Source organism: Pinus tabuliformis, chromosome 3_1 (genome assembly GCF_031772625.1).
Source record: "Pinus tabuliformis cultivar Carrire ecotype Pingquan chromosome 3_1, CPIR1, whole genome shotgun sequence".
Classification (NCBI taxonomy): Eukaryota; Viridiplantae; Streptophyta; class Pinopsida; order Pinales; family Pinaceae; genus Pinus; species Pinus tabuliformis.
Window position 1 is genome coordinate 178,045,549 of NC_142301.1, and position 19,286 is coordinate 178,064,834.

Consider the following 19,286-nt stretch of genomic DNA (forward strand, 5'->3'; position numbering starts at 1 on the left):
GTCTAAATCCGGATGGCATGATCCTGGCCTTCATACAGGAGTTTTCCAAGGCAGCCCAAGGTGAGAAGCCAGAGACTCGAACCCTGGCCGACCTCAACTTCCCGCATGTCTGCCGTGAGGTCATCGACTTGAACGGTGCACCGTGGAGCACGAGATCAAGAAGACGATCCTCCAGGTGGTGCGTTCGATTCTCCCTAGCAACGGTTTCAGATATAGTGTCCCTACTTGCGGTAACATCAACCATCTTGATGTACTGGAGCTAGACTGCATCATTCTCAAGTAAAATGTAGGAGGGGATTCGATCTCAAGCTAATCCTGCACATATTATGCACTCATGTTTTCATCATATTAATCATGGTATTTGTAATCTACGTGGGATTCAATCCATAGATAATATTTTTAATATTAATCATGGTATTTGTAATCTATGTGGGATTCCATTCATTTTTTTCAGAGCGAAAAAAGATTAATTATATTATATAAGATATATAATGAACAGATAGTACATCATGAGAGCTTAAGGAAGCTGGAGAAATCTGTACAAAATTATCTAGATAAGATGGGAAATGTGGCATTCCACAAAAGGAAACTTTGTCCATCAAGATAGTCAGCCATATTAGCTTGCAGATAGAAGACAGAACACAGTTCACGAAGGAATATAGGATCCTATGTGATAATCAGCAATGTTCAAATTTGTCGCTTTAACTTCGACCAGTACATAAACAAACAGTAGACTGGAGAGATAAAAAAACAAAAAAACAGTGCATACATGGGTTCAGCAAAATTGAAGTTAAGTACCAAGGGATGGAAAATTCCTGGATGGAGAAAATTTCTCCATCAGATATTACCTTCATGTTCCAGATACCTCATTTCGATAGAAGACCTTCCTTGGATAAAATGTCAGCTTGCTGGTTCTGAGATCTGTAGATATGCTGAATGGAGCATCCTTCCTTCCTCCTCCAAAGATACATGATTTTGTCCATCCAGCCTGCAAGATGTGGTTTATTGATATGGTTCTTTCCCGATACATAATCAACAATGATTTTGGAGTCTCCATAAATTGCAAGGGAATGTATGTTTAGGAAATGGCAAAAGGAGAGAAGACCCGCAAGAGCCATCGCCTCGGCTTTGCAATTGGTACCCTTTCCCCCATTCTAGGAAATAAGATATTGTAAATTTTCCTCCATAATGATGTGAACCCCACAACCACAAGAGCTATTTTGAGCTACTCCATCAAAATATGCTCTTGGAAGCATTATGTGGTCATGTGTTTGTACTTTTTTATTGGACTTTTTTCTCTTGGAAGATTTTGCAGGTAAATTGTTATAGAGGGATACAAGACTATCGAGGACACCCATGAAAGGCACTTTTCTATCCTTGAAAATTCTATAATTCTTGTTGGACACCTAATCCTAAAGGGTTAGTGTGGAAGCCGAAAAGACTAAGCAGTCCAAGAGACCTTGGGATCTGAAACCCAAGAGTCATATGTTGTACTATAAATGTATATCTGATCTTAATAAAAAAAAGAACTCACATGATTTATCATTCATATCTTTTGTGCTGTCCATGTGTGTTTAACATGGTATCAGAGCCACTTGTTTTTCTGTGGCCTTTTTTATGTGCATGTCAGTGCTGCTTCTCCATATAATTAGCTGCTACACTGCATGCGCTCTGTCCTTTGAATTATGCCTGCGCTCTTTACTGTTTATAAACGTTCTGTAAAAGAAGCGCTGCCCTGACATATTCTATTCCTGCTCCCCGTCAGAACTGTTTTCTCCGTCTAATCCACTGAAATTCTTCTCAGAACTGTGTCGGTCTTAGAAAACGCTTCTGCGCCACTGTGTAGTAACGCTTCTGCGCCACTGTGTATTCTCTTCGTTTTTTTTTATAACGCTCAGAAAACGCTTCTGCCATGTGCTGTGCTGCATCTGTATGTAGCAATTTGAAAAAGATTATCATACTGTCCCACAGTTTTATGCACTCGACGAGATGGGAAAACTGTTATTGTTGCTGGCCTTGATGGGGATTATTTGAGGAAGAGCTTTGGATCAGCTCTTGAGTTGATACCTATAGCCGATTCTGTAGTTAAATTAAAGTCACGCTGTGAGCTGTGTGGTAAGGCCGCATCATTTACATTTCGTAAAACAGGAGAAAGAAAAACTGAAGTTGTTGGTGGTGCAGACATTTACATGCCAGTGTGCTGACGGCACTATGTAAATGGGCAAATCGTTATTGATACAACGAGGCTGTGCTGGAATCCCCGGAGGCACAATATGATACTTGTGCACAAGCAACCACAACATCTGGATAATTATGTCACAATTTTCTGTATAAATCTCTTTTCACTACTTGTGGGATATACTTATTTCCTTCACTAAATGTCAAAATTTGTCTTGGCATAATTAAGTGCACTAGGGGTGGTTTAATGGTTAGTATTGCTCAGGCAAGGAAAGGTTTGACTACCTAGGGGTTCTGTGGAAAACACTCTCTAAAATGAACTGGTTAATCTATGTTTGCATTACTTTCTGGCTATGTCAGAGATGCTGAGTTGGTTTCAGTGTGTATTTTATGCTCTGTGAAGACCATTTGGTATTCTATGTTTCGCAGTTAGGAGGATCTGGAGTATGGTGGTTATATTCTGCGGTAAAATGGAAGATGGAGCACATGCAAGCCGTGTTGTCACCTGTGTATGTCAATCAACCAGCGTATTTAATTCTGGGCGATTTCTTCATTGCCAAAGGCTGAAACGAAATGTTGAAGGGACTATTTGCATTTAAAATTCATTCCAAGACTGCAAATAATTATCAGCTGGGAGAAAGACTCGTCGAAGGATTCCATCATTGACGGAGTGCGTTGGAGGTCTCTAAGTTTAGTGCGCGTTGAATAGTTTGTGTTGAGGAAGAGAATTGTTGGTCGTTTCTGTTCAAGTCATTCTGAAAACCTTGGTCATTTCTGTTCGAAGCATCTAGAATTAAAGAAAAACAAAAGCAACATTTTTTGCATCGATTGCAGCAAAAGTATATGTCAACATTGTCTTCCCAACCATCGGTCGCATCGGCTTCTTCAGGTGCGAAGCGACCCCAATCCAGGCCCGCCAAAGGACTGGTAAACTCTTGCCAAACTTGTGACAGAAGTCTGCAAGAAGCGTACTGTTATTGCTCGGTTTCGTGCAAGGTAAATGTTGTGCTGAATAAAGAAAAGGATTTATCTACATTACTGTACCATTGCAGTTCGCTGCCATTTCCTGATATTTTTGACTTCTCCCCAAGAGAAATTAGTTCCAAGGATGGAAAGCTTGCAGAGATCAGAGAAGAATTATCGGCTAGCAGTATGTTAGAAGAGACATGTTCTGGCTCCAATGCTAACGATGTGCGTTGGATGTTGACATGTTCGGAAATAGACATGCCTTTGGTAAAGAAAATATGCAGGCGTGTAGCTGCGCCCCACTCTATTGCCCGGCCATCAACTAGCAGGAGAAAGGGTGTTCCCCACAGATCACCAATATATTAATTAATTATAGTATATTTCCAATAATTTTAATTTATTTTGAATGCCTATTCGAAGAGCTATGTATTGTGCGCAGTAGCGGAAATTTTGGGTTGGTCTGGTTCGAGGAGTCAATTTACAAGGTTTTCTGGTCATTTTGAATAGTGCGTCGTTTATGTTCAAGTCATTTCTCTCTTAGGAAGAGCAGTTCGAGGACTTGGCTAAATCCACGAGCTATATCATCTACTGAACGAATTTCTTGTGGACTGAGTGTAGGAGACTGGACTGAATAAGCTATTTGTGGGACCCATTCTCTATCATACCCAGGTCGTACACCTTTCTGCTGGACGTGGGGCCTACCCTTGTGCGTAGATGCCAAATAATCAAATTTAGGGGAAGTCCGTGAGCATTATTTGTGACTTTGGTCAGACGTATTACCTTTGTGAAATGTAACTGAGATTACACTAATGCATGGCGATTACTCTTACTCTGTGGGGGTCATACTAAGTTAGCGGATATAAGTCTAGGAGACCAGCACTGCATGCTTTGCTGTGTATTTGCTTAGGAGCAGAGGTTTATCACTGGTTTTCCAATGTGTTGAGGACGTGGTGATTGTATATCAACTGGGAAAGGTCCAGAACGTGCCTATTGTTAACCCATGCAAACAGCAATCAATTCTGAGGCAGAAGCACAATGAATATCAGTTATTAAATTTGTCTAGCTGAGCATAGGAGTTACTGGTGCAAGTTCTGTCTTGCGCTCAATAATTTCTGGACTTAACTTGAATGAGGACCACTTGGAAGGGAAATTATTGCTGCTTGTTCAAATTCAAGGCCAACTTTGTATTTTCTACAGCGACTTCCATAAAGAATGATCTAGCCCCAAGGCTACAAACTTGTATTTTCTGTGGTTACACTTATCTACAGCCACTGTTCTTCCTAACATTTGCTGAATTTAAAGAACAGAATCTCTAAAAGTCTGGTGATATTTGTACAATTTTGACAGTTTCAAGATATCTCTGGTTGATTTAAGCTATAGGTCTCTCTTGTGCAACTTGAAGATATTTAGCAGCTTACATTTTTCTGTGGGATTTGGAGTTTTTTAAGGTGTAGAAAAATGGCTAAGCTTGAAAGAATATTAGAATTATTGAGAACTCTAATCATGTCCACTGATAACAGCACAGTCAAAATTAACAAAGCCTCTCTTTCAGACATTCAAACATGTCTGCAATATGCACAAGAAAAGATAGAGTTTTTGCAGCTTGAATCACAACTGCAGCAGGAAGAATTACAGCAGTGGAGTCATCATTCTGAACCTGTTTCTGCTCAGAGGATTGAAACAGACTCCCATAAACAGCAAGTCAATAATGTTACCATTCATTCAGATAAAGCAGCAATTGTACATGCAGATGCAGAGGTTCAGCTTGCACTTCCCAAGCCCATCATCAGACCTTGGGAACAGCTTGTCCACAACAAGCACAGAACTGGTCTTGGATATGACAAGGACTTGTCCTTTCATATTCCAAACTATGCCAAGCCCATTCAGTTTCAGAGTGCTGGATTCATTCATGACAGTTCACCTGCTCCTCATGACAGTTCAGCTTCAGCTGTTCCAGATTCTGCCCCTCTTCCACAGCAACAACAACAACAAAAACAACAAATCGTGAAATGCCAACACTGTGACCGAGTTGGCCATCTGAAAGATCACTGTTTTGATCTTCATCCATGTGAGCACTGTCATAAAACCAGCCATTCTTCACACAGATGCTTCAGAAACAAACATCCTGCAAGAACAAATATTCATCTTGGATGGATCGCTTCTTGGCAATGGGCATCAACAGCCAAGAAGATATTCCAAACACATATCAGAATTTGTTCCAGAGTATTGAACAGTCTTGCAGTTGAGTTTTCTCCATCTTCTCACCTTGTATCTGACAGGGGGAGAAATGATGGTCATCTACAAGCTTCAAAGTCACATCAAGCGAGCCTGAGCCACAACTTGCCACACCAGTTTCAGAGTTGTAGCCAGAGACAAAGATGCCCGTGAACAGATTGAGAACACATCCTCTAGCAGAAGACACCAGCTTCTTGCCAGTTTTGGAAGAGTTCCAGGAATTGCATTAAGCATTCCAGAGTTGTTGGTTATCCTTAAACCATCACAGGTTGAGACTTCCCTTTTCAGGTTGAAGTTTTACCTTTTATGTGGGGTGAGACCTCCCTTTTATGGTTGAAGGTTTCCCTCTTTGAAACAATAGGATCACTTCCTCTAGCAGAAAACTTCAGTTTCTTGCCAGTTTTGGAAGAGTTCCGGGAACTGCACTAAGCGTTCCAGTGTTGGTGGTCATCCTTAAACCACCGCCCTTTATACCAACATTTCATAGAGCACATTCAGCCTAGTGCTGCCATGCATTTTTGCACATTTTGTATTACAGCTCTCTTCTTGGACTCATACATAACCCTTCGGATTAAGGGGGGGAATGTTGGACACCTAATCCTAAAGGGTTAGTGTGGAAGCCGAAAAGACTAAGCAGTCCAAGAGACCTTGGGATCTGAAACCCAAGAGTCATATGTTGTACTATAAATGTATATCTGATCTTAATAAAAAAAAGAACTCACATGATTTATCATTCATATCTTTTGTGCTGTCCATGTGTGTTTAACAATTCCTCTATCTCCATGTGCACCAGAGGGAAATAATAACTAAAGGCCGCCATGACTCTTTATGACCACTCCACCAAATGAATGCTTCTTTTGTAGAGGCATGAGCAATATGAGGGAAACCATATAAATCAGCCAGGGCATGCCATAGTTGCTGAGTTTTATGACATTGAAATAACATGTGATAGTTGCTTTCCACAGCAGAATTGCACATTAAACATTACCCAGGCCCGTGCCAACTCCTCTTCTGAAAATTATCCCATGACAGGTTTTTGTTGTGGAAGACCAGCCATAAGAAATATATTGTTTTGGAAGGACATCCAGATTTCCAAAGTATTATTGGAAAAATTGGGCTAGTAAGAGCAACCTTTAAACTTATCAGGTTTGAGTAAATGTCCTTTACACGTACAGGGACAATTCCTTTTGTGTCTTTCCAGATGAGGACGTCATCTTCCAAAGAACGGTAAATGCCACAGTTTCTCAAACAGTCTCTGATCTTCTTCCACTGCTGAGCCAATACATCAGTCATCCCCATATTGTCAACATCTTTCCAAAGAGGGAAAGGGCCCTGCCATGCTGCAATAAGTTTGTCCCAAGCAAAATAACCCTTCCTATGAAAGAAATTTAGAAGCATCTCAGGCAAATTGATATCCTCCCCCCACTCAAGAATGGATCAATCCCAATGAGTATCCTATTACCAGACTGGAAACTCCATACCAAATTTTTTAAGAAATAAGCTTCTACCTTGCGGAAACTCATCCATATTGCCGATCCGTAAGCGGATCCAATCTTTCCCAACCTGTACCAGTATGAAATATCCTTGTTGGCCATATATTTCTTTTTTATTGTATTGCTCCAGGGACCCTCTCCAAAAATCCCTCTCCAAAGAGACTTGCATAATAATGCCTTTCCAAAGGTCCGCAAATCCAGAACGCCCCATCCTCCAAAATTCTTTAGCAAAGAGATATCTGATAGTCTAGATAGGTGATATTTTCTTTGTTCCGACTGACCACCCCATATAAAGTTTGCAGTTAACTTGTTCATCATCTGAATGATACTTGCAGGAAGAAAAAATAAGTGAGCCTAGTATACAGCTAGTTGTGTTAGAACTGATTGAGCTAAAATAACTCTGCCTGCCAAGGAAAGGCATTTGTATTCCCACGCTGAAATCCTTTTATAATACCTGTCTAGTATCCATTGCCAGTCCAATTTAGAATATCCCTTAGCTTTTAACTGAAATCCTAAGTATTTCATTCCATCCTTGATGGACCACGCCTCTATCCCGAACAGAGAGGATATACATTCTATAAGTTCCAAATTAACATCATTATGGTAGAAAGCTGATTTGGATTCATTTATTTGTAATCCTGTAGCTTTTTGAAACCTTTTCAGGATGTCATGTAAACATATCCAGGTGAGTCTGCATAACATTCCAAATATAAGTATGTCGTCTACAAATAAATTATGTGATATATAATTGTTTCTACAAATCTTCAATGGACGACACCTGTTTTCGCTCACTGCCTTGTTAATATGGAGACTTAATGAATTCATTGCCAAGATAAATAATAAGGGGGATAGGGAACAGCCTTGACGCAGTCCTCTGGCAGCTAAGAAATAAGAGGAAGGAAGCCCATTTATAATGATGGCATAATTAACTTGCTCGACACATGCCATGATCCAATTTATCATATTAGAGTTCAAACCAATTTTTGCAAGTAAACATATGATGAAACCCCAGTCTAGGCAATCATATGCCTTTTGAAGATCAATTTTCAATATGACTGCTTCACTTTTTCTAGTATGCATGGTGAACAAGCTTTCCTGTGTGTTCACAATAGCATCCAATATATTCCTTCCTTTTAAAAAACCATGTTGATCCTTAGTTAAAAATCTAGATAAAGTATCTTTAATTCTTTCAACAATGATTTTTGAAATGATTTTCAAGGAAATATTACAGAGGGATATAGGCCTGAAATCCTAAAAGGATTTTGCTTCCGATTTCTTTGGAATGATTGCTATTAAAGTGGAGGAAGTAAGTTGATGTATGCTACCTGATATTCGAGAGCCTTCAACCATCCTCAGCAAATCATGTTTAATAAGGTCAAAGAAGTGGATGAAGAATTCAATCGTCCAGCCATCCGGGCCTGGACACTTATCCTTCTTGAAGGATTTCATGACTTCTAACAGTTCTTCCTCTGTTATTGGCTGGAAAAGGCATTCATTTTGTGCATCATTAGACTTTTGTGGGTAAAGATCAATGCCCCATAAAATGTCATGTATCTTGCTATCTCCCGATCGCTTGTATTGATTTTCAAAAAATTTCACAACTTCATTTGAGATGTCTTGTTGTGAGTATATAAAGCCTCCCTGATCGTCATTTATCTTCCATATAGTGTTTTTCTCACGTCTGAAATTTGCAAACCTATGAAAAAATTTTGTGTTCTTGTCACCTTCTTTAAGCCAAATAGCCCTGCTTTTCAGTCTCCATGATGCTTCTTCCTAATCCAGAACCTTTTGCTTTTCCCTTTCAAGCTCCTTTATACGACATCACATGTTAAATGGAAGTAAGTGAGCAGCCAAAACTCCAGAAATGCTATCTAGTTCCATTTGCATTTCCCGGAGAGCCTTCCTGTTAAGTTGTCTTTTCTTGTATTGCCATTCTTTAACAAGCCTTCTAATGGAAGAAAGTTTATCCCTAAAAGTCATATAAGGGAGCATGTTATTTGTAGAAGATAAATCATTCCAAGAACTTATTATAAGTTCATTGAATTCTGGATCTTCTAACCATGACCTATTAAACTTGAACGGGTACCCTTTTCTAAAACCCTTTTCTCTCCAACTAAGAAATATCGGTCTATGGTCTGATATAAAGCAATTTCCAATTGTTGTGGTCGGCATACCCAGTCAGTCGATGATGCTAACATGTAGAACAAATCGACCAAGTCTTTTAGCAATATATGCCCCTTCTATCCTTCCATTGTCCCATGTAGGTTGCATTCTAGGTGGGTTTATGTCAACAAGATTTCTATGTAACAGCTCATATATGATGCAATCAGCAAGTGGGTCATTTTTCCTGTTGTTCCCCCATATTTCTTCAGAGTTTAGAGTAACATTTAGATCCCCCGCGATCATCAAAGACTCAATGTCAAAAAATTTTGATGCAAATAATTTTTCCCAGAATGGGAACCTATTCTTGTAAGGGGTGTACATGTTCAAAATGTTAATAGGACAGTCCTTACCCCGAATAGAAGCAGAGATGAGTATGCCAGTAAAACATTTGTATGCTTTAGCCCTAATCTATTCGGGGTCCCATAAGACCGCCAGACCCCCAGATAGTCCATTGGCCTCAGAAGCAGCTATATGCCAGGTAGGGAACATTTTCCTGAAGTAGGAAATAGAGACAGGAGTACTATGCATGGTTTCCTGGATTAAGATGATTTTAGGTTGGGCCGAATAAAATAGATTCTTCAGGGCCAAAAAATTTTGGTCCGCCCCGAGACCTCTTATATTCATAGAAAGGATGAAAGTCATTAAGGGTTCTTCTCGGGCAGACTTGCTCTAAGAGGCCCATTCTCAGACATATCAATGATAGGAACATCTATAAGAGAAATATTATGTACTCCTTTGCCTGTAGAATCCATCCTTACCCCAAAGTGTCTGTTGCCCCTGTTATTTTTTCTCCTCACAATGATGTTTTTTGCATAGTTTGGGCTTATATGAGGAGGGGAAGGCTTCCGAGGTTTATGAATAGTTAGGGGACGAAGTTCAAGCGATTTCTTGCTTAGGAGGTAGTCTAGGTCGCTACCTACCGAGTTAGTGGGTGAAGAGACATGGGAATTTAGAGGAGTAGTTGATACATAAGGCTCTTTTCCTTTCTCAGATGGAGTCATTTTGTTTTTGGTGATGGAGAGAATGATGGAATAAATGTAATGTGGGAGCCTGCAGTAAAATCATTGTATGGATGGGGGAGTGGATTAGGAAGAGGAATTTCTTTATCAGCAGGGGGTTCCGAGGGGGTCATGTAAAACTGATTATAAGCCTTCTTATCGAGTGGGTAAGCTGGCCTTCTAGATCATTCTGGCAAAATATAGTGACTCGGGGGATTTAATGATGGAGAAGAAATTTCCTGTGAATTTAACTTATACAGGGAAGGTGGAGTTTGGTTGGATTTATCTCCAAGAATAGTTGCCCTTGCTAGGCCGCCAGATTCTATGGGAGATAAACTGATTGAAGGTGATATCTTTGACATGCCTGAGAAATGAGACTTCATCTTATGCCTGTTTGTTGTTGACTGGAATTTTCCTTGATGCATCCGGCCATTAAAATTGACAGGTCGCCGAGGGTAGTTTTTGATTAAGTGGCATGTCCTATGGCATGCCGAGCATCTGAATGGGACTCCCCAGAAGTCCAGTCTCTGATTTATCTTTAGGTCTCTCCAAGATAGCTCGATGTGATCAGGAAACCCACCCCTGTAAGCTTTTTCTATGAGGATCCATGCCACACGCTTGTCTTTTTCCCCGAGACATTTTGGATCAACATAGACACATCTTCCTATAGCGTTTCCTATCTCGGTTAGAGTTTCCTTTGACCACAATTCAAGGGGAAGGCCAAGGAGCTTGACCCATATAAAGTTATTTGAAAGAGTTTTCTTCAATGGATTGTAACCAATGTACCACTTGTAAAGTGCAAGAAAACTCTTTCCGTATACCCATGGGAGATTTTGAATGATATCCAGATCTCCAGCACTCAAAAAATGAAAACAATACCAGTCTTTCATGAGTTTTTCTATTATAGGAATATAACCCAGCAGTGGTTTCCATTGAAGTCCAAGCCACTTTCGCATCTTGGCATCATCCATCTCTGGAAAGTTCCATCGACCAACTAGGGCATTCTCCTAAAGACTCGCAATGCGGTCAGTCAGATAGATACTGTCTAGTTTAATTGTCGTGGGCAGAGGAATGGTTTTGACAGAATTCAGGTTTTTTTTTATAACGATTCGATGGTTCACCATCTATGTTTTCCCTCCGTAGATAATCATTTTGGCTACCTTCCTACACTTTCCGTGCTTGTGGCAGGTCATCACCGCCCAGGTCATCGGTTGGCATAGAGGGTCGGACTACCACATCTACCAGCGTGTACTGTCAATCACTTGATAGGATAGCGACACCTTGGAAGGCCTCGGCCTGTATAGTGGCACATATCATAGCCTCCGTGGCCGATGCATCCGAGGAAAAGTCCATGCCTCAAAATTCCCACCCCCCATTTTAGTTGGTGTATCGAGAAATCCAACACTGATTCTTTCCAGATCGGGTTATAAATAGAAACTAACACCCACTGAACATAATACCCAGAGAAGTTATGGCCCAGAGAGGGAGGGAAAGTCTCACATAACGTGAAGACTGGCAAATGAAACCTCGAGAATAAGAAAACTCTCTTTCCAAGAGGAAAACAAGTTTCAATGTAGCCAGTAGTCTTCAGGAAATAAAGATCAGTGACGTTTACATGGGGAAGGATAAGTCCGAAATGAGGAAATTCAAAAAAGGCAGTGGTTACTGACCAAATAGGTCTGACATAATCTCCTAAAGTACAATCGTCACTAAAATCCGTAAGATTTGAATCCCGATCCAATACAAAATCCTGTCTCAGAAAATTAGAAACGTGTGTCGGGAAATTTTTCCAGCCCAGAATAACCAGGTGACAAGAGAGAGTGAACACACGACACTCGGAAGACTGAGACTTTGAAAACTATATTCCGAGAAAACTACAGCCTTTGAGAGAAATTATGGAAGATTTATGCAGCAGCATATGCATCCCTTACAAGTGCACCACCATTGACCAATTCTGAAACTAAAGTCTACACATGGTCTAGAGATAATGCAGATGTTGGATGGGGTGTAGGTGCATTTACTGGAAACCCTGAGTATGAAAGAGAGAAAACCCTCCAGAAAACTGTTGAGGTCAATGGTGGACATTTGCTACTTCTACGTCGGGACCTCAGCCTCTAAAAAATCAAATTCATATGAGGAATACAACACCCTTAAACATTATCTAATGATGTATGTAAAAACCATTCAGGAATCCATAATATAGAAGATAGGAGATATTTGAAAATATGAAGCTGTATTTCCTTGTATTCATAAAACTTATCGTAAACAAAGGGATGAATATGGTTCAGGTTAGTCTCCTTACCTCATTGGAAGACTTCATGGTCTCCTGAGCCAAGCCTCAGCCGAATTAAGCACGAGTCTCCCAAGCAAAAACAAACACGTTCTAGTTCCCTTCTCTGAAATCCAGAATGTGAAGACGACCCAAATTTTTGTCAGGCAGAATATGAGAACTAGGTAGTGAGGTCTCGTTGAGTAATGAGGCCGAGATGGAAATTGCGACAACCTTTTGGGGCTTGGACCTTCTGATAAGAAAACTAAAATTCTAACACAGTTACCCCGAGTGAAAAACGTTATGTTCCCAAGAGAAACATTAACTTTCCAATTCACTTCTCTGGAATCCAGTATATGAAGGCAACCCAAAAGTTTTAACAGACAGCAGGTGGGAGTCAGGTCCAAAAAAACCAGGGACGTTGGGTAGTGAGGTCTTAGTGAGTAATAAGCCCGAGATGAAGACTGTGACGTCCCTCCGGGACAGGGTCCTTCCGAAAAGAAACGTAAATTCTAATCCAGTTACCTATTCATTAGGCATGGGATGTGCTTGGCAGCATATGATGCATCCAGTAGCAAGGTGACACAGGGTTGGATGTATTAATAGGTGTCGCATATTCATGTAGGGTGAGAGTAAAGCAGATGGTCTATAGGTGGTAGTCTCAGAATAGGGTACGCGGCCTTCGTGTATCATGCAGTTGCCATCTATCGACCTCCATTAAGTTGCTTTCTCGTCTCCATATCCCTACGCATATGCTCGCCATAGTTGTCTTCAGCTTCAGCTTCGACATCGGCTCAGGCTTACACAATGCAATACCAAAAAAAAATCCGTGTTTACTTTTTATACAGTTGCAGAAGCAGTATAATATTTCTAATATTAATTTCATAGTGTAAAATATATTTATAGAATTGTTTTTAGTGAGATTTTTTGGAAGTTTTTTTGGTGGGTTTTTCTAATTTAGTTTTTTCTAAAATCCAGCAGGAATTTATTGAAATCACAAGATTGATGGGTAACCCCTACATAATTGAAGTGCCCTAAGGGTTTTTCAAAGTGCTAATAAAAAAACCAATTTAAATAACATAAATCAAGATTTCACCTCAAATTTTTCCGCCGGATTCCGAAAAGTCCAAAAAATCGCACTAAAGACAACTCCATATTTATATGTTAAATGTTATCTATTTGAAAAAAATAAAAATTATTGTTCAAATATTATAGAAAAAAATATAATCATTTATAAATATGTGTAATGTTAAATTATTTTTATGATTTATGTTGTATTTTAAATAACTATATTGAAATATGGATATATAATTGCTAATCATATTTGTATAATAATTTTAATATAAATATTCATAAAACTATACCATTAAGTAAAACTGTCTGTATTGATCTTATGGTAGTTCGAGGTCCCTTGGATTTCAATTTACTCCTTGGGCGAGACTATGTTTATGCAATGAAAGTTGTCGTATCGACACTCTTTCGCATGATGTCTTTCCCTCACAATGGAAATATTGTGACTGTAGATCAGCTTTCGTTCCCTAGTCTTGTCTCAACTACCAATAATATGACACCCCTAAATGTTCTTGATTCTAAAGTGGTATCTACCCTGCCACGGGTTAATTATGTGGCAACTGGTCCCATGTTTTTAGTTACCGATGTAAGTGAGCCTCTCACTGTTGATTTACATCCGGTAATTGACATGGAAAACTCTATGGGATTACTTGAACACGATGTTCTTATCCCTTTTGAGTCCCTTGACATGTGTTCCTTCCAGAGAAGTGTTCTTCCTTCTGATGAAGACCTTTTGGAAGCCATGATCAAGGTGTGTCCATTGACATGTCTTTCTTCCAGTTGGAAGCCATGATCAATGTAACGAGGATAGTTTTTTCCTGTATCAACCTCGTTAAAAAATGAAATAGGCTGTAACGAGGAAAGTTCCTTTTACTGTGTCAACCTCGTTAAAAAATGAAGCAGTGTGTACGAGGATAGTTTTTTCCTGTATCAACCTCGTTAAAAAATGAAATAGGCTGTAACGAGGAAAGTTCCTTTTACTGTGTCAACCTCGTTAAAAAATGAATCAGTGTGTACGAGGATAGTTTTTTCCTGTATCAACCTCGTTAAAAAATGAAACAGGCTAGCATGAGGATAGTTCTTTTACTGAGTCAACCTCATTAAAAAATGAATCAGCTAGATTTTAGGATATGTAGTTAGATTGTAGAAAGTAGGGTTATGAGGATAGTTCCTGTTACTGAGTCAACCTCGTTAAAAAATGAATCAGGTTTGAGGATAGTTCCTGTTACTGAGTCAACCTCGTTAAAAAATGAATCAGGTATGAGGATAGTTCTTTTCTTGTGTCAACCTCCTTAAAAATGAAACAACTCCCTTTTTCAAGTTAAATATTGAAAGTAAAGCTTCATTCCATCCACCTCATTGAATGCAATGAAGCCTGGGGGGCATGCACCTCACTTTGCATCATTACACTGGGGGCATGCGAACTTTTTGAGCATAGTTCCTTGTCTTGTGTCAAGCTCATTAAAAAATGAAACAAGGGTGGGTTAAGTAGGTAGATTGTAGAGAGTAGTCATGAGCATAGTTCCTTGTCTTGTGTCAAGCTCATTAAAAAATGAATCAAGGATTTTAGAGCACAGTTCCTTGTCTTGTGTCAAGCTCGTTAAAAAATGAATCAAGGTTTTAAAGTAACGTTTTTTGTTAGGTAGATTGTAGAAAGTAGTTATGAGCATAGTTCCTTATCTTGTGTCAAGCTCGTTTAAAAAATGAAACAAGGGTTTTGAGGATAGTTCTTTTCCTGTGTCAACCTCACTAAAAAATGAAACAACTCCCACAAGTCTTTCTAAGATCTGGAAAGTAAAGCTTCATTCCATCCACCTCATTGAATGCAATGAAGCTTGGGGGGCATGTACCTCATTTTGCGTCATTATGCTGGGGGCATGTGAACTTATAACAAGCATAGTTTTTCGTTTCAAGCTTGCATAAACATGAAACCGGATCCGAGCATAGTTCTTTTCCTGTGTCAAGCTCGTTAAAAAATGAAACAAATCCTCCTCTAATTAAGTCGAGAGTTTGACTAGACCTCATAGATGTTAGGCTGTATGTTTAGGTTAGTTATTTCAGTGTTTTGTATAATTTTCTTACAGTTTTAGGTCGAGTCTTTCAAATGATCTCGTAACTCAACCTTCATTTCATCCAACTGGTTGAATGAAATGAAGCTGGGGGGCATGCGCTCTAGCAATTATGCTTAGGGGCATCAAGCACAGTTTTCTCTCTGTTTCAAGCTTGTGTAAAAATGAAACTACTTTGAAGCATAGTTTTTGTCTGTTTCAAGCTTTTGTAAAAATGAAACCTATCTCGAGTCAATTTCAGTTATTTTCAAGACTCGTTAAAACTCATGAAAATCTCGAGAATATTTTGCTATCTTTCATTCTCGTAAAAAAATGAAAATGCCGAGTTCTTTCCATCTTTTCCTTCTCGTAAATTAAAATTGAAAGTCGGCCATATGAGTACATTTTTATCCCTTTTTCGAACTCATTAAAACTTACGAAAAAAGTGAAAACCATGAGTACATTTTTATCCCTTTTTCGAACTCGTTAAAACTTACGAAAAAGTGAAACCTTGGAGTTCTCTTTTAAGCCCTTTTCAGACTCCTAAAACATGAAAAGATTGCCGAGCGTTTCTTTTACACTCGTTAAAACGGAATTAAAAGACGGTCCCCTTATAGCTCTTTTCTGACCGTAAAAACAGGAAAAGATTGCCGGGTTTTTGTCGTTTCAAACTCGATACGGAAATAAAACGACGTGTCTTTGATCGCTTTTTACTTTTTAGGTCAGTGGCACTAATTATGAAAGTACTCCTTGGTCGCAAGATCAAGCGGTTCCCCCAAGTATTATTTTATACTTTTTCGGGCTTGAGGGACACAAATCTACGAAAAAGTTCAACTTGGAGTCTTCTTAAGTTTTTCAGACTCTCTAAAATTGAAAAACGCCGAGTTTCTCCTATACTGGACTCGTTAAACATTTCATAGTAAAGGACCTGTTCAATTACAAACAGGAACGAACCACTCCTTCCTAGGGTTTGAATCAAAACTAGGTTGGACTCATCCGAAGGATGAGCTTATAATCAAGCATATGTTATCCTCCTCAAGCTTGTTAAAAATAAAGAGGTACTTGCCAGAAATGGTGGGGGAAAAGAGAGAAGAATGAGCCTATTTGTTACCTTTTGTCTCAGAAGAAACTTTATTACCACTCTTGAACACGACACTTTTCATTCACCTGGGTTGGGAAATCCTTCACCTCACAGTTGATCAAACCACTTTGAAAGTCTTCAGCCGAGTTCCGGGTATTAACTTTGAGTCGTTTATCACCAAGCCATCTGTTGTGTCGTTATGTGTTCAAGAGGTCTGCAAACAAAACTTTCATCTGCAAAATACTTGTCATCCATTTTGACCATCCCTGAGTCAGTCCTTACAGCTACATTTCTTCAACTTGATCTATGATTTCGTGTTGTGGGCTTGCCTGCAACGGGTCGCTTTCTATCGACATCAGCACATTATCTAGAAAGATGACCTAGGAATCGTCAGTACCTTGAAGTCTGCATGCATCAATGGCAGGTTTCTCGCCTTCGACGACAGTTTACATCATTGACTTTCGATCGAAGGATTCCGTGAAATGTTTGACATCAACTCATTCATTCACATCTCATGGATTGTACTGGGTACTTTGAGAACCATTGACATTACTGGTGGTCTCTCTCATGCTTGTTAATAGTTTACATCATTGACTGGTAATCAAGTGGTTTCTACCATGTTCGACATCAACTCATTTATTCGCATGGCTAGAATCGTACCAATTCGGGAAGTAGAAATGAAGACCCTGGATCTAGTTTCACCATCCAGGCTGCGAGGAGTTTTGTATTCATTATCTAAGTAGACTAATCATAAACAGATGGCTGCGTCCATACTGTGTCTACAAAAGTCTATGATCGTGATGTACTGCAAAATCATTCCTGTATCAGAGTAGTTAGTCTGTTAGTTAAAGTTTTGATCTGAGTATGGGAATGCCTACCTCAGTGATGATATAATCTTATACATGTATTTTGTGTTGAAAATTGCAGGTTCTGACCAGGCTCTCCACGGGATAATCCTTGAAATGATAAAGCGCTTCACCCTTCCTAGATATTACAAACCCTAATCTATTCCAGGCTTCGCACTTTAGGGGGCAATCTGTTACACTAAAAAATGTCACCATGACTATTTACAGTTAGTATGGCTCAATCAACAGTCATGATACCCTCTTAGGCAAGTCTTATGCCTCTGCTCTCCATGTCAAACTCCAAAAAAGAGAGAAAGTCTTGTATAAATGTATTTATCTCTGGGGACGCAGGTTCTCTCAACCTTACCTGCGGGGACGCTCCCAATGTTCACAAAAGCTGCGTCCAAAGACGCTCTGTATGTAAAGGGACAGGTGCGTCCCCCTGTAAAGGTTAGAATGCGCAAGTTTCATCTTTAAAAAGTTACTTGTGGTCATTTCTAGAGCATTCTAGAAGGTTGTTCGACGTGTATTGGGCGCCTCCAGATGGTTCATGCACTCCTATCAAAGAGGAACTTATCCCATCAATAAGGGAGCTATCCCACCCAAAGAGGGGATTATCCCATTGATGGTGGACCTGATTAACCTCCTCTTGAGCACTATAAATACAGGCATTGGGCCAGAAGGAGGAGAGGTTGAAGCTATACATTTTCTAAGGGTAAATGCTGCAGGAATTAGGACTCCCATTTAGAAGCTTGTGAGGAGAGATTGCCATCTTTGCTTGTTCTATTTGGAAGTGGGTGAGCTTTGTCAAAGTAGAGGAAGACTCTTGTGGACCCTGGAAGGAGCTTGCACAACACCAAGGCTCAGGTTGTAATGGTTCCTTTTGATTACCTTTAATGCAAATTGGTCCATTCTTCTCAATAACTTGTTGTTTATGGGTTATTTCATGTACTCCTTGGTCTATATGTTGAATATGCTTTGTTTTATGTTATAATCAGGTGCTATTTAATTGTTTGACTGTTGGTGATTGCAGGTTTTGGAGAAAAGGAGGAGCTCATCCAGATCAACAAAGCTTGGACTTCTACAACAGCGTTTGGATAAAGGTAAGAACGAAACACTTGATTTCTCATATCATAATGCATGTTTAGAGAAGGATAGCTCCAGTTTGTTTTGTTTGTCATTAGAATGTCTTAGACTTCTAGGAAGGTCGGTTGTGTCCGCACTCTTGACTGATTCCGTGTGACAAATTGGCGACTCCGCTAGGGACGCTCCCAATGTTATGTCAATTACCGGATGTAAATCAACAGTGAGAGGCTCACTTACATCGGTAACTGAAAACATGGGAAACTCTATGGGATTACTTGAACACGATGTTCTTATCCCTTTTGAGTCCCTTGACATGTGTTCCTTCCAGAGAAGTGTTCTTCCTTCTGATGAAGACCTTTTGGAAGCCATGATCAAGGTGTGTCCATTGACATGTCTTTCTTCCAGTTGGAAGCCATGATCAATGTAACGAGGATAGTTTTTTCCTGTATCAACCTCATTAAAAAATGAAATAGGCTGTAACGAGGAAAGTTCCTTTTACTGTGTCAACCTCGTTAAAAAATGAATCAGTGTGTACGAGGATAGTTTTTTCCTGTATCAACCTCGTTAAAAAATGAAACAGGCTAGTACGAGGATAGTTTATTCCTCTCTCAACCTCGTTAAAAAATGAAATTGGATAGTACGAGGATAGTTCCCGTTACTGAGTCAACCTCGTTAAAAAATGAATCAGTTGTTAGAGGATAGTTCCTGTTACTGAGTCAACCTCATTAAAAAATGAATCAGGTAGATTTTAGGATATGTAGATAGATTGTAGAAAGTAGGGTTTTGAGGATAGTTCCTGTTACTGCGTCAACCTCGTTAAAAAATGAATCAGTTGGTCCGAGGATAGTTCCTG

General features: G+C 39.6%; 1 pseudogene; it reads left to right on the forward strand.

Moving 5' to 3' along the window:
• Positions 1 to 2,648: 2,648 nt before the first annotated feature.
• LOC149186378 (uncharacterized) lies at positions 2,649 to 3,631 on the forward strand (annotated as a pseudogene).
• Positions 3,632 to 19,286: the final 15,655 nt, after the last annotated feature.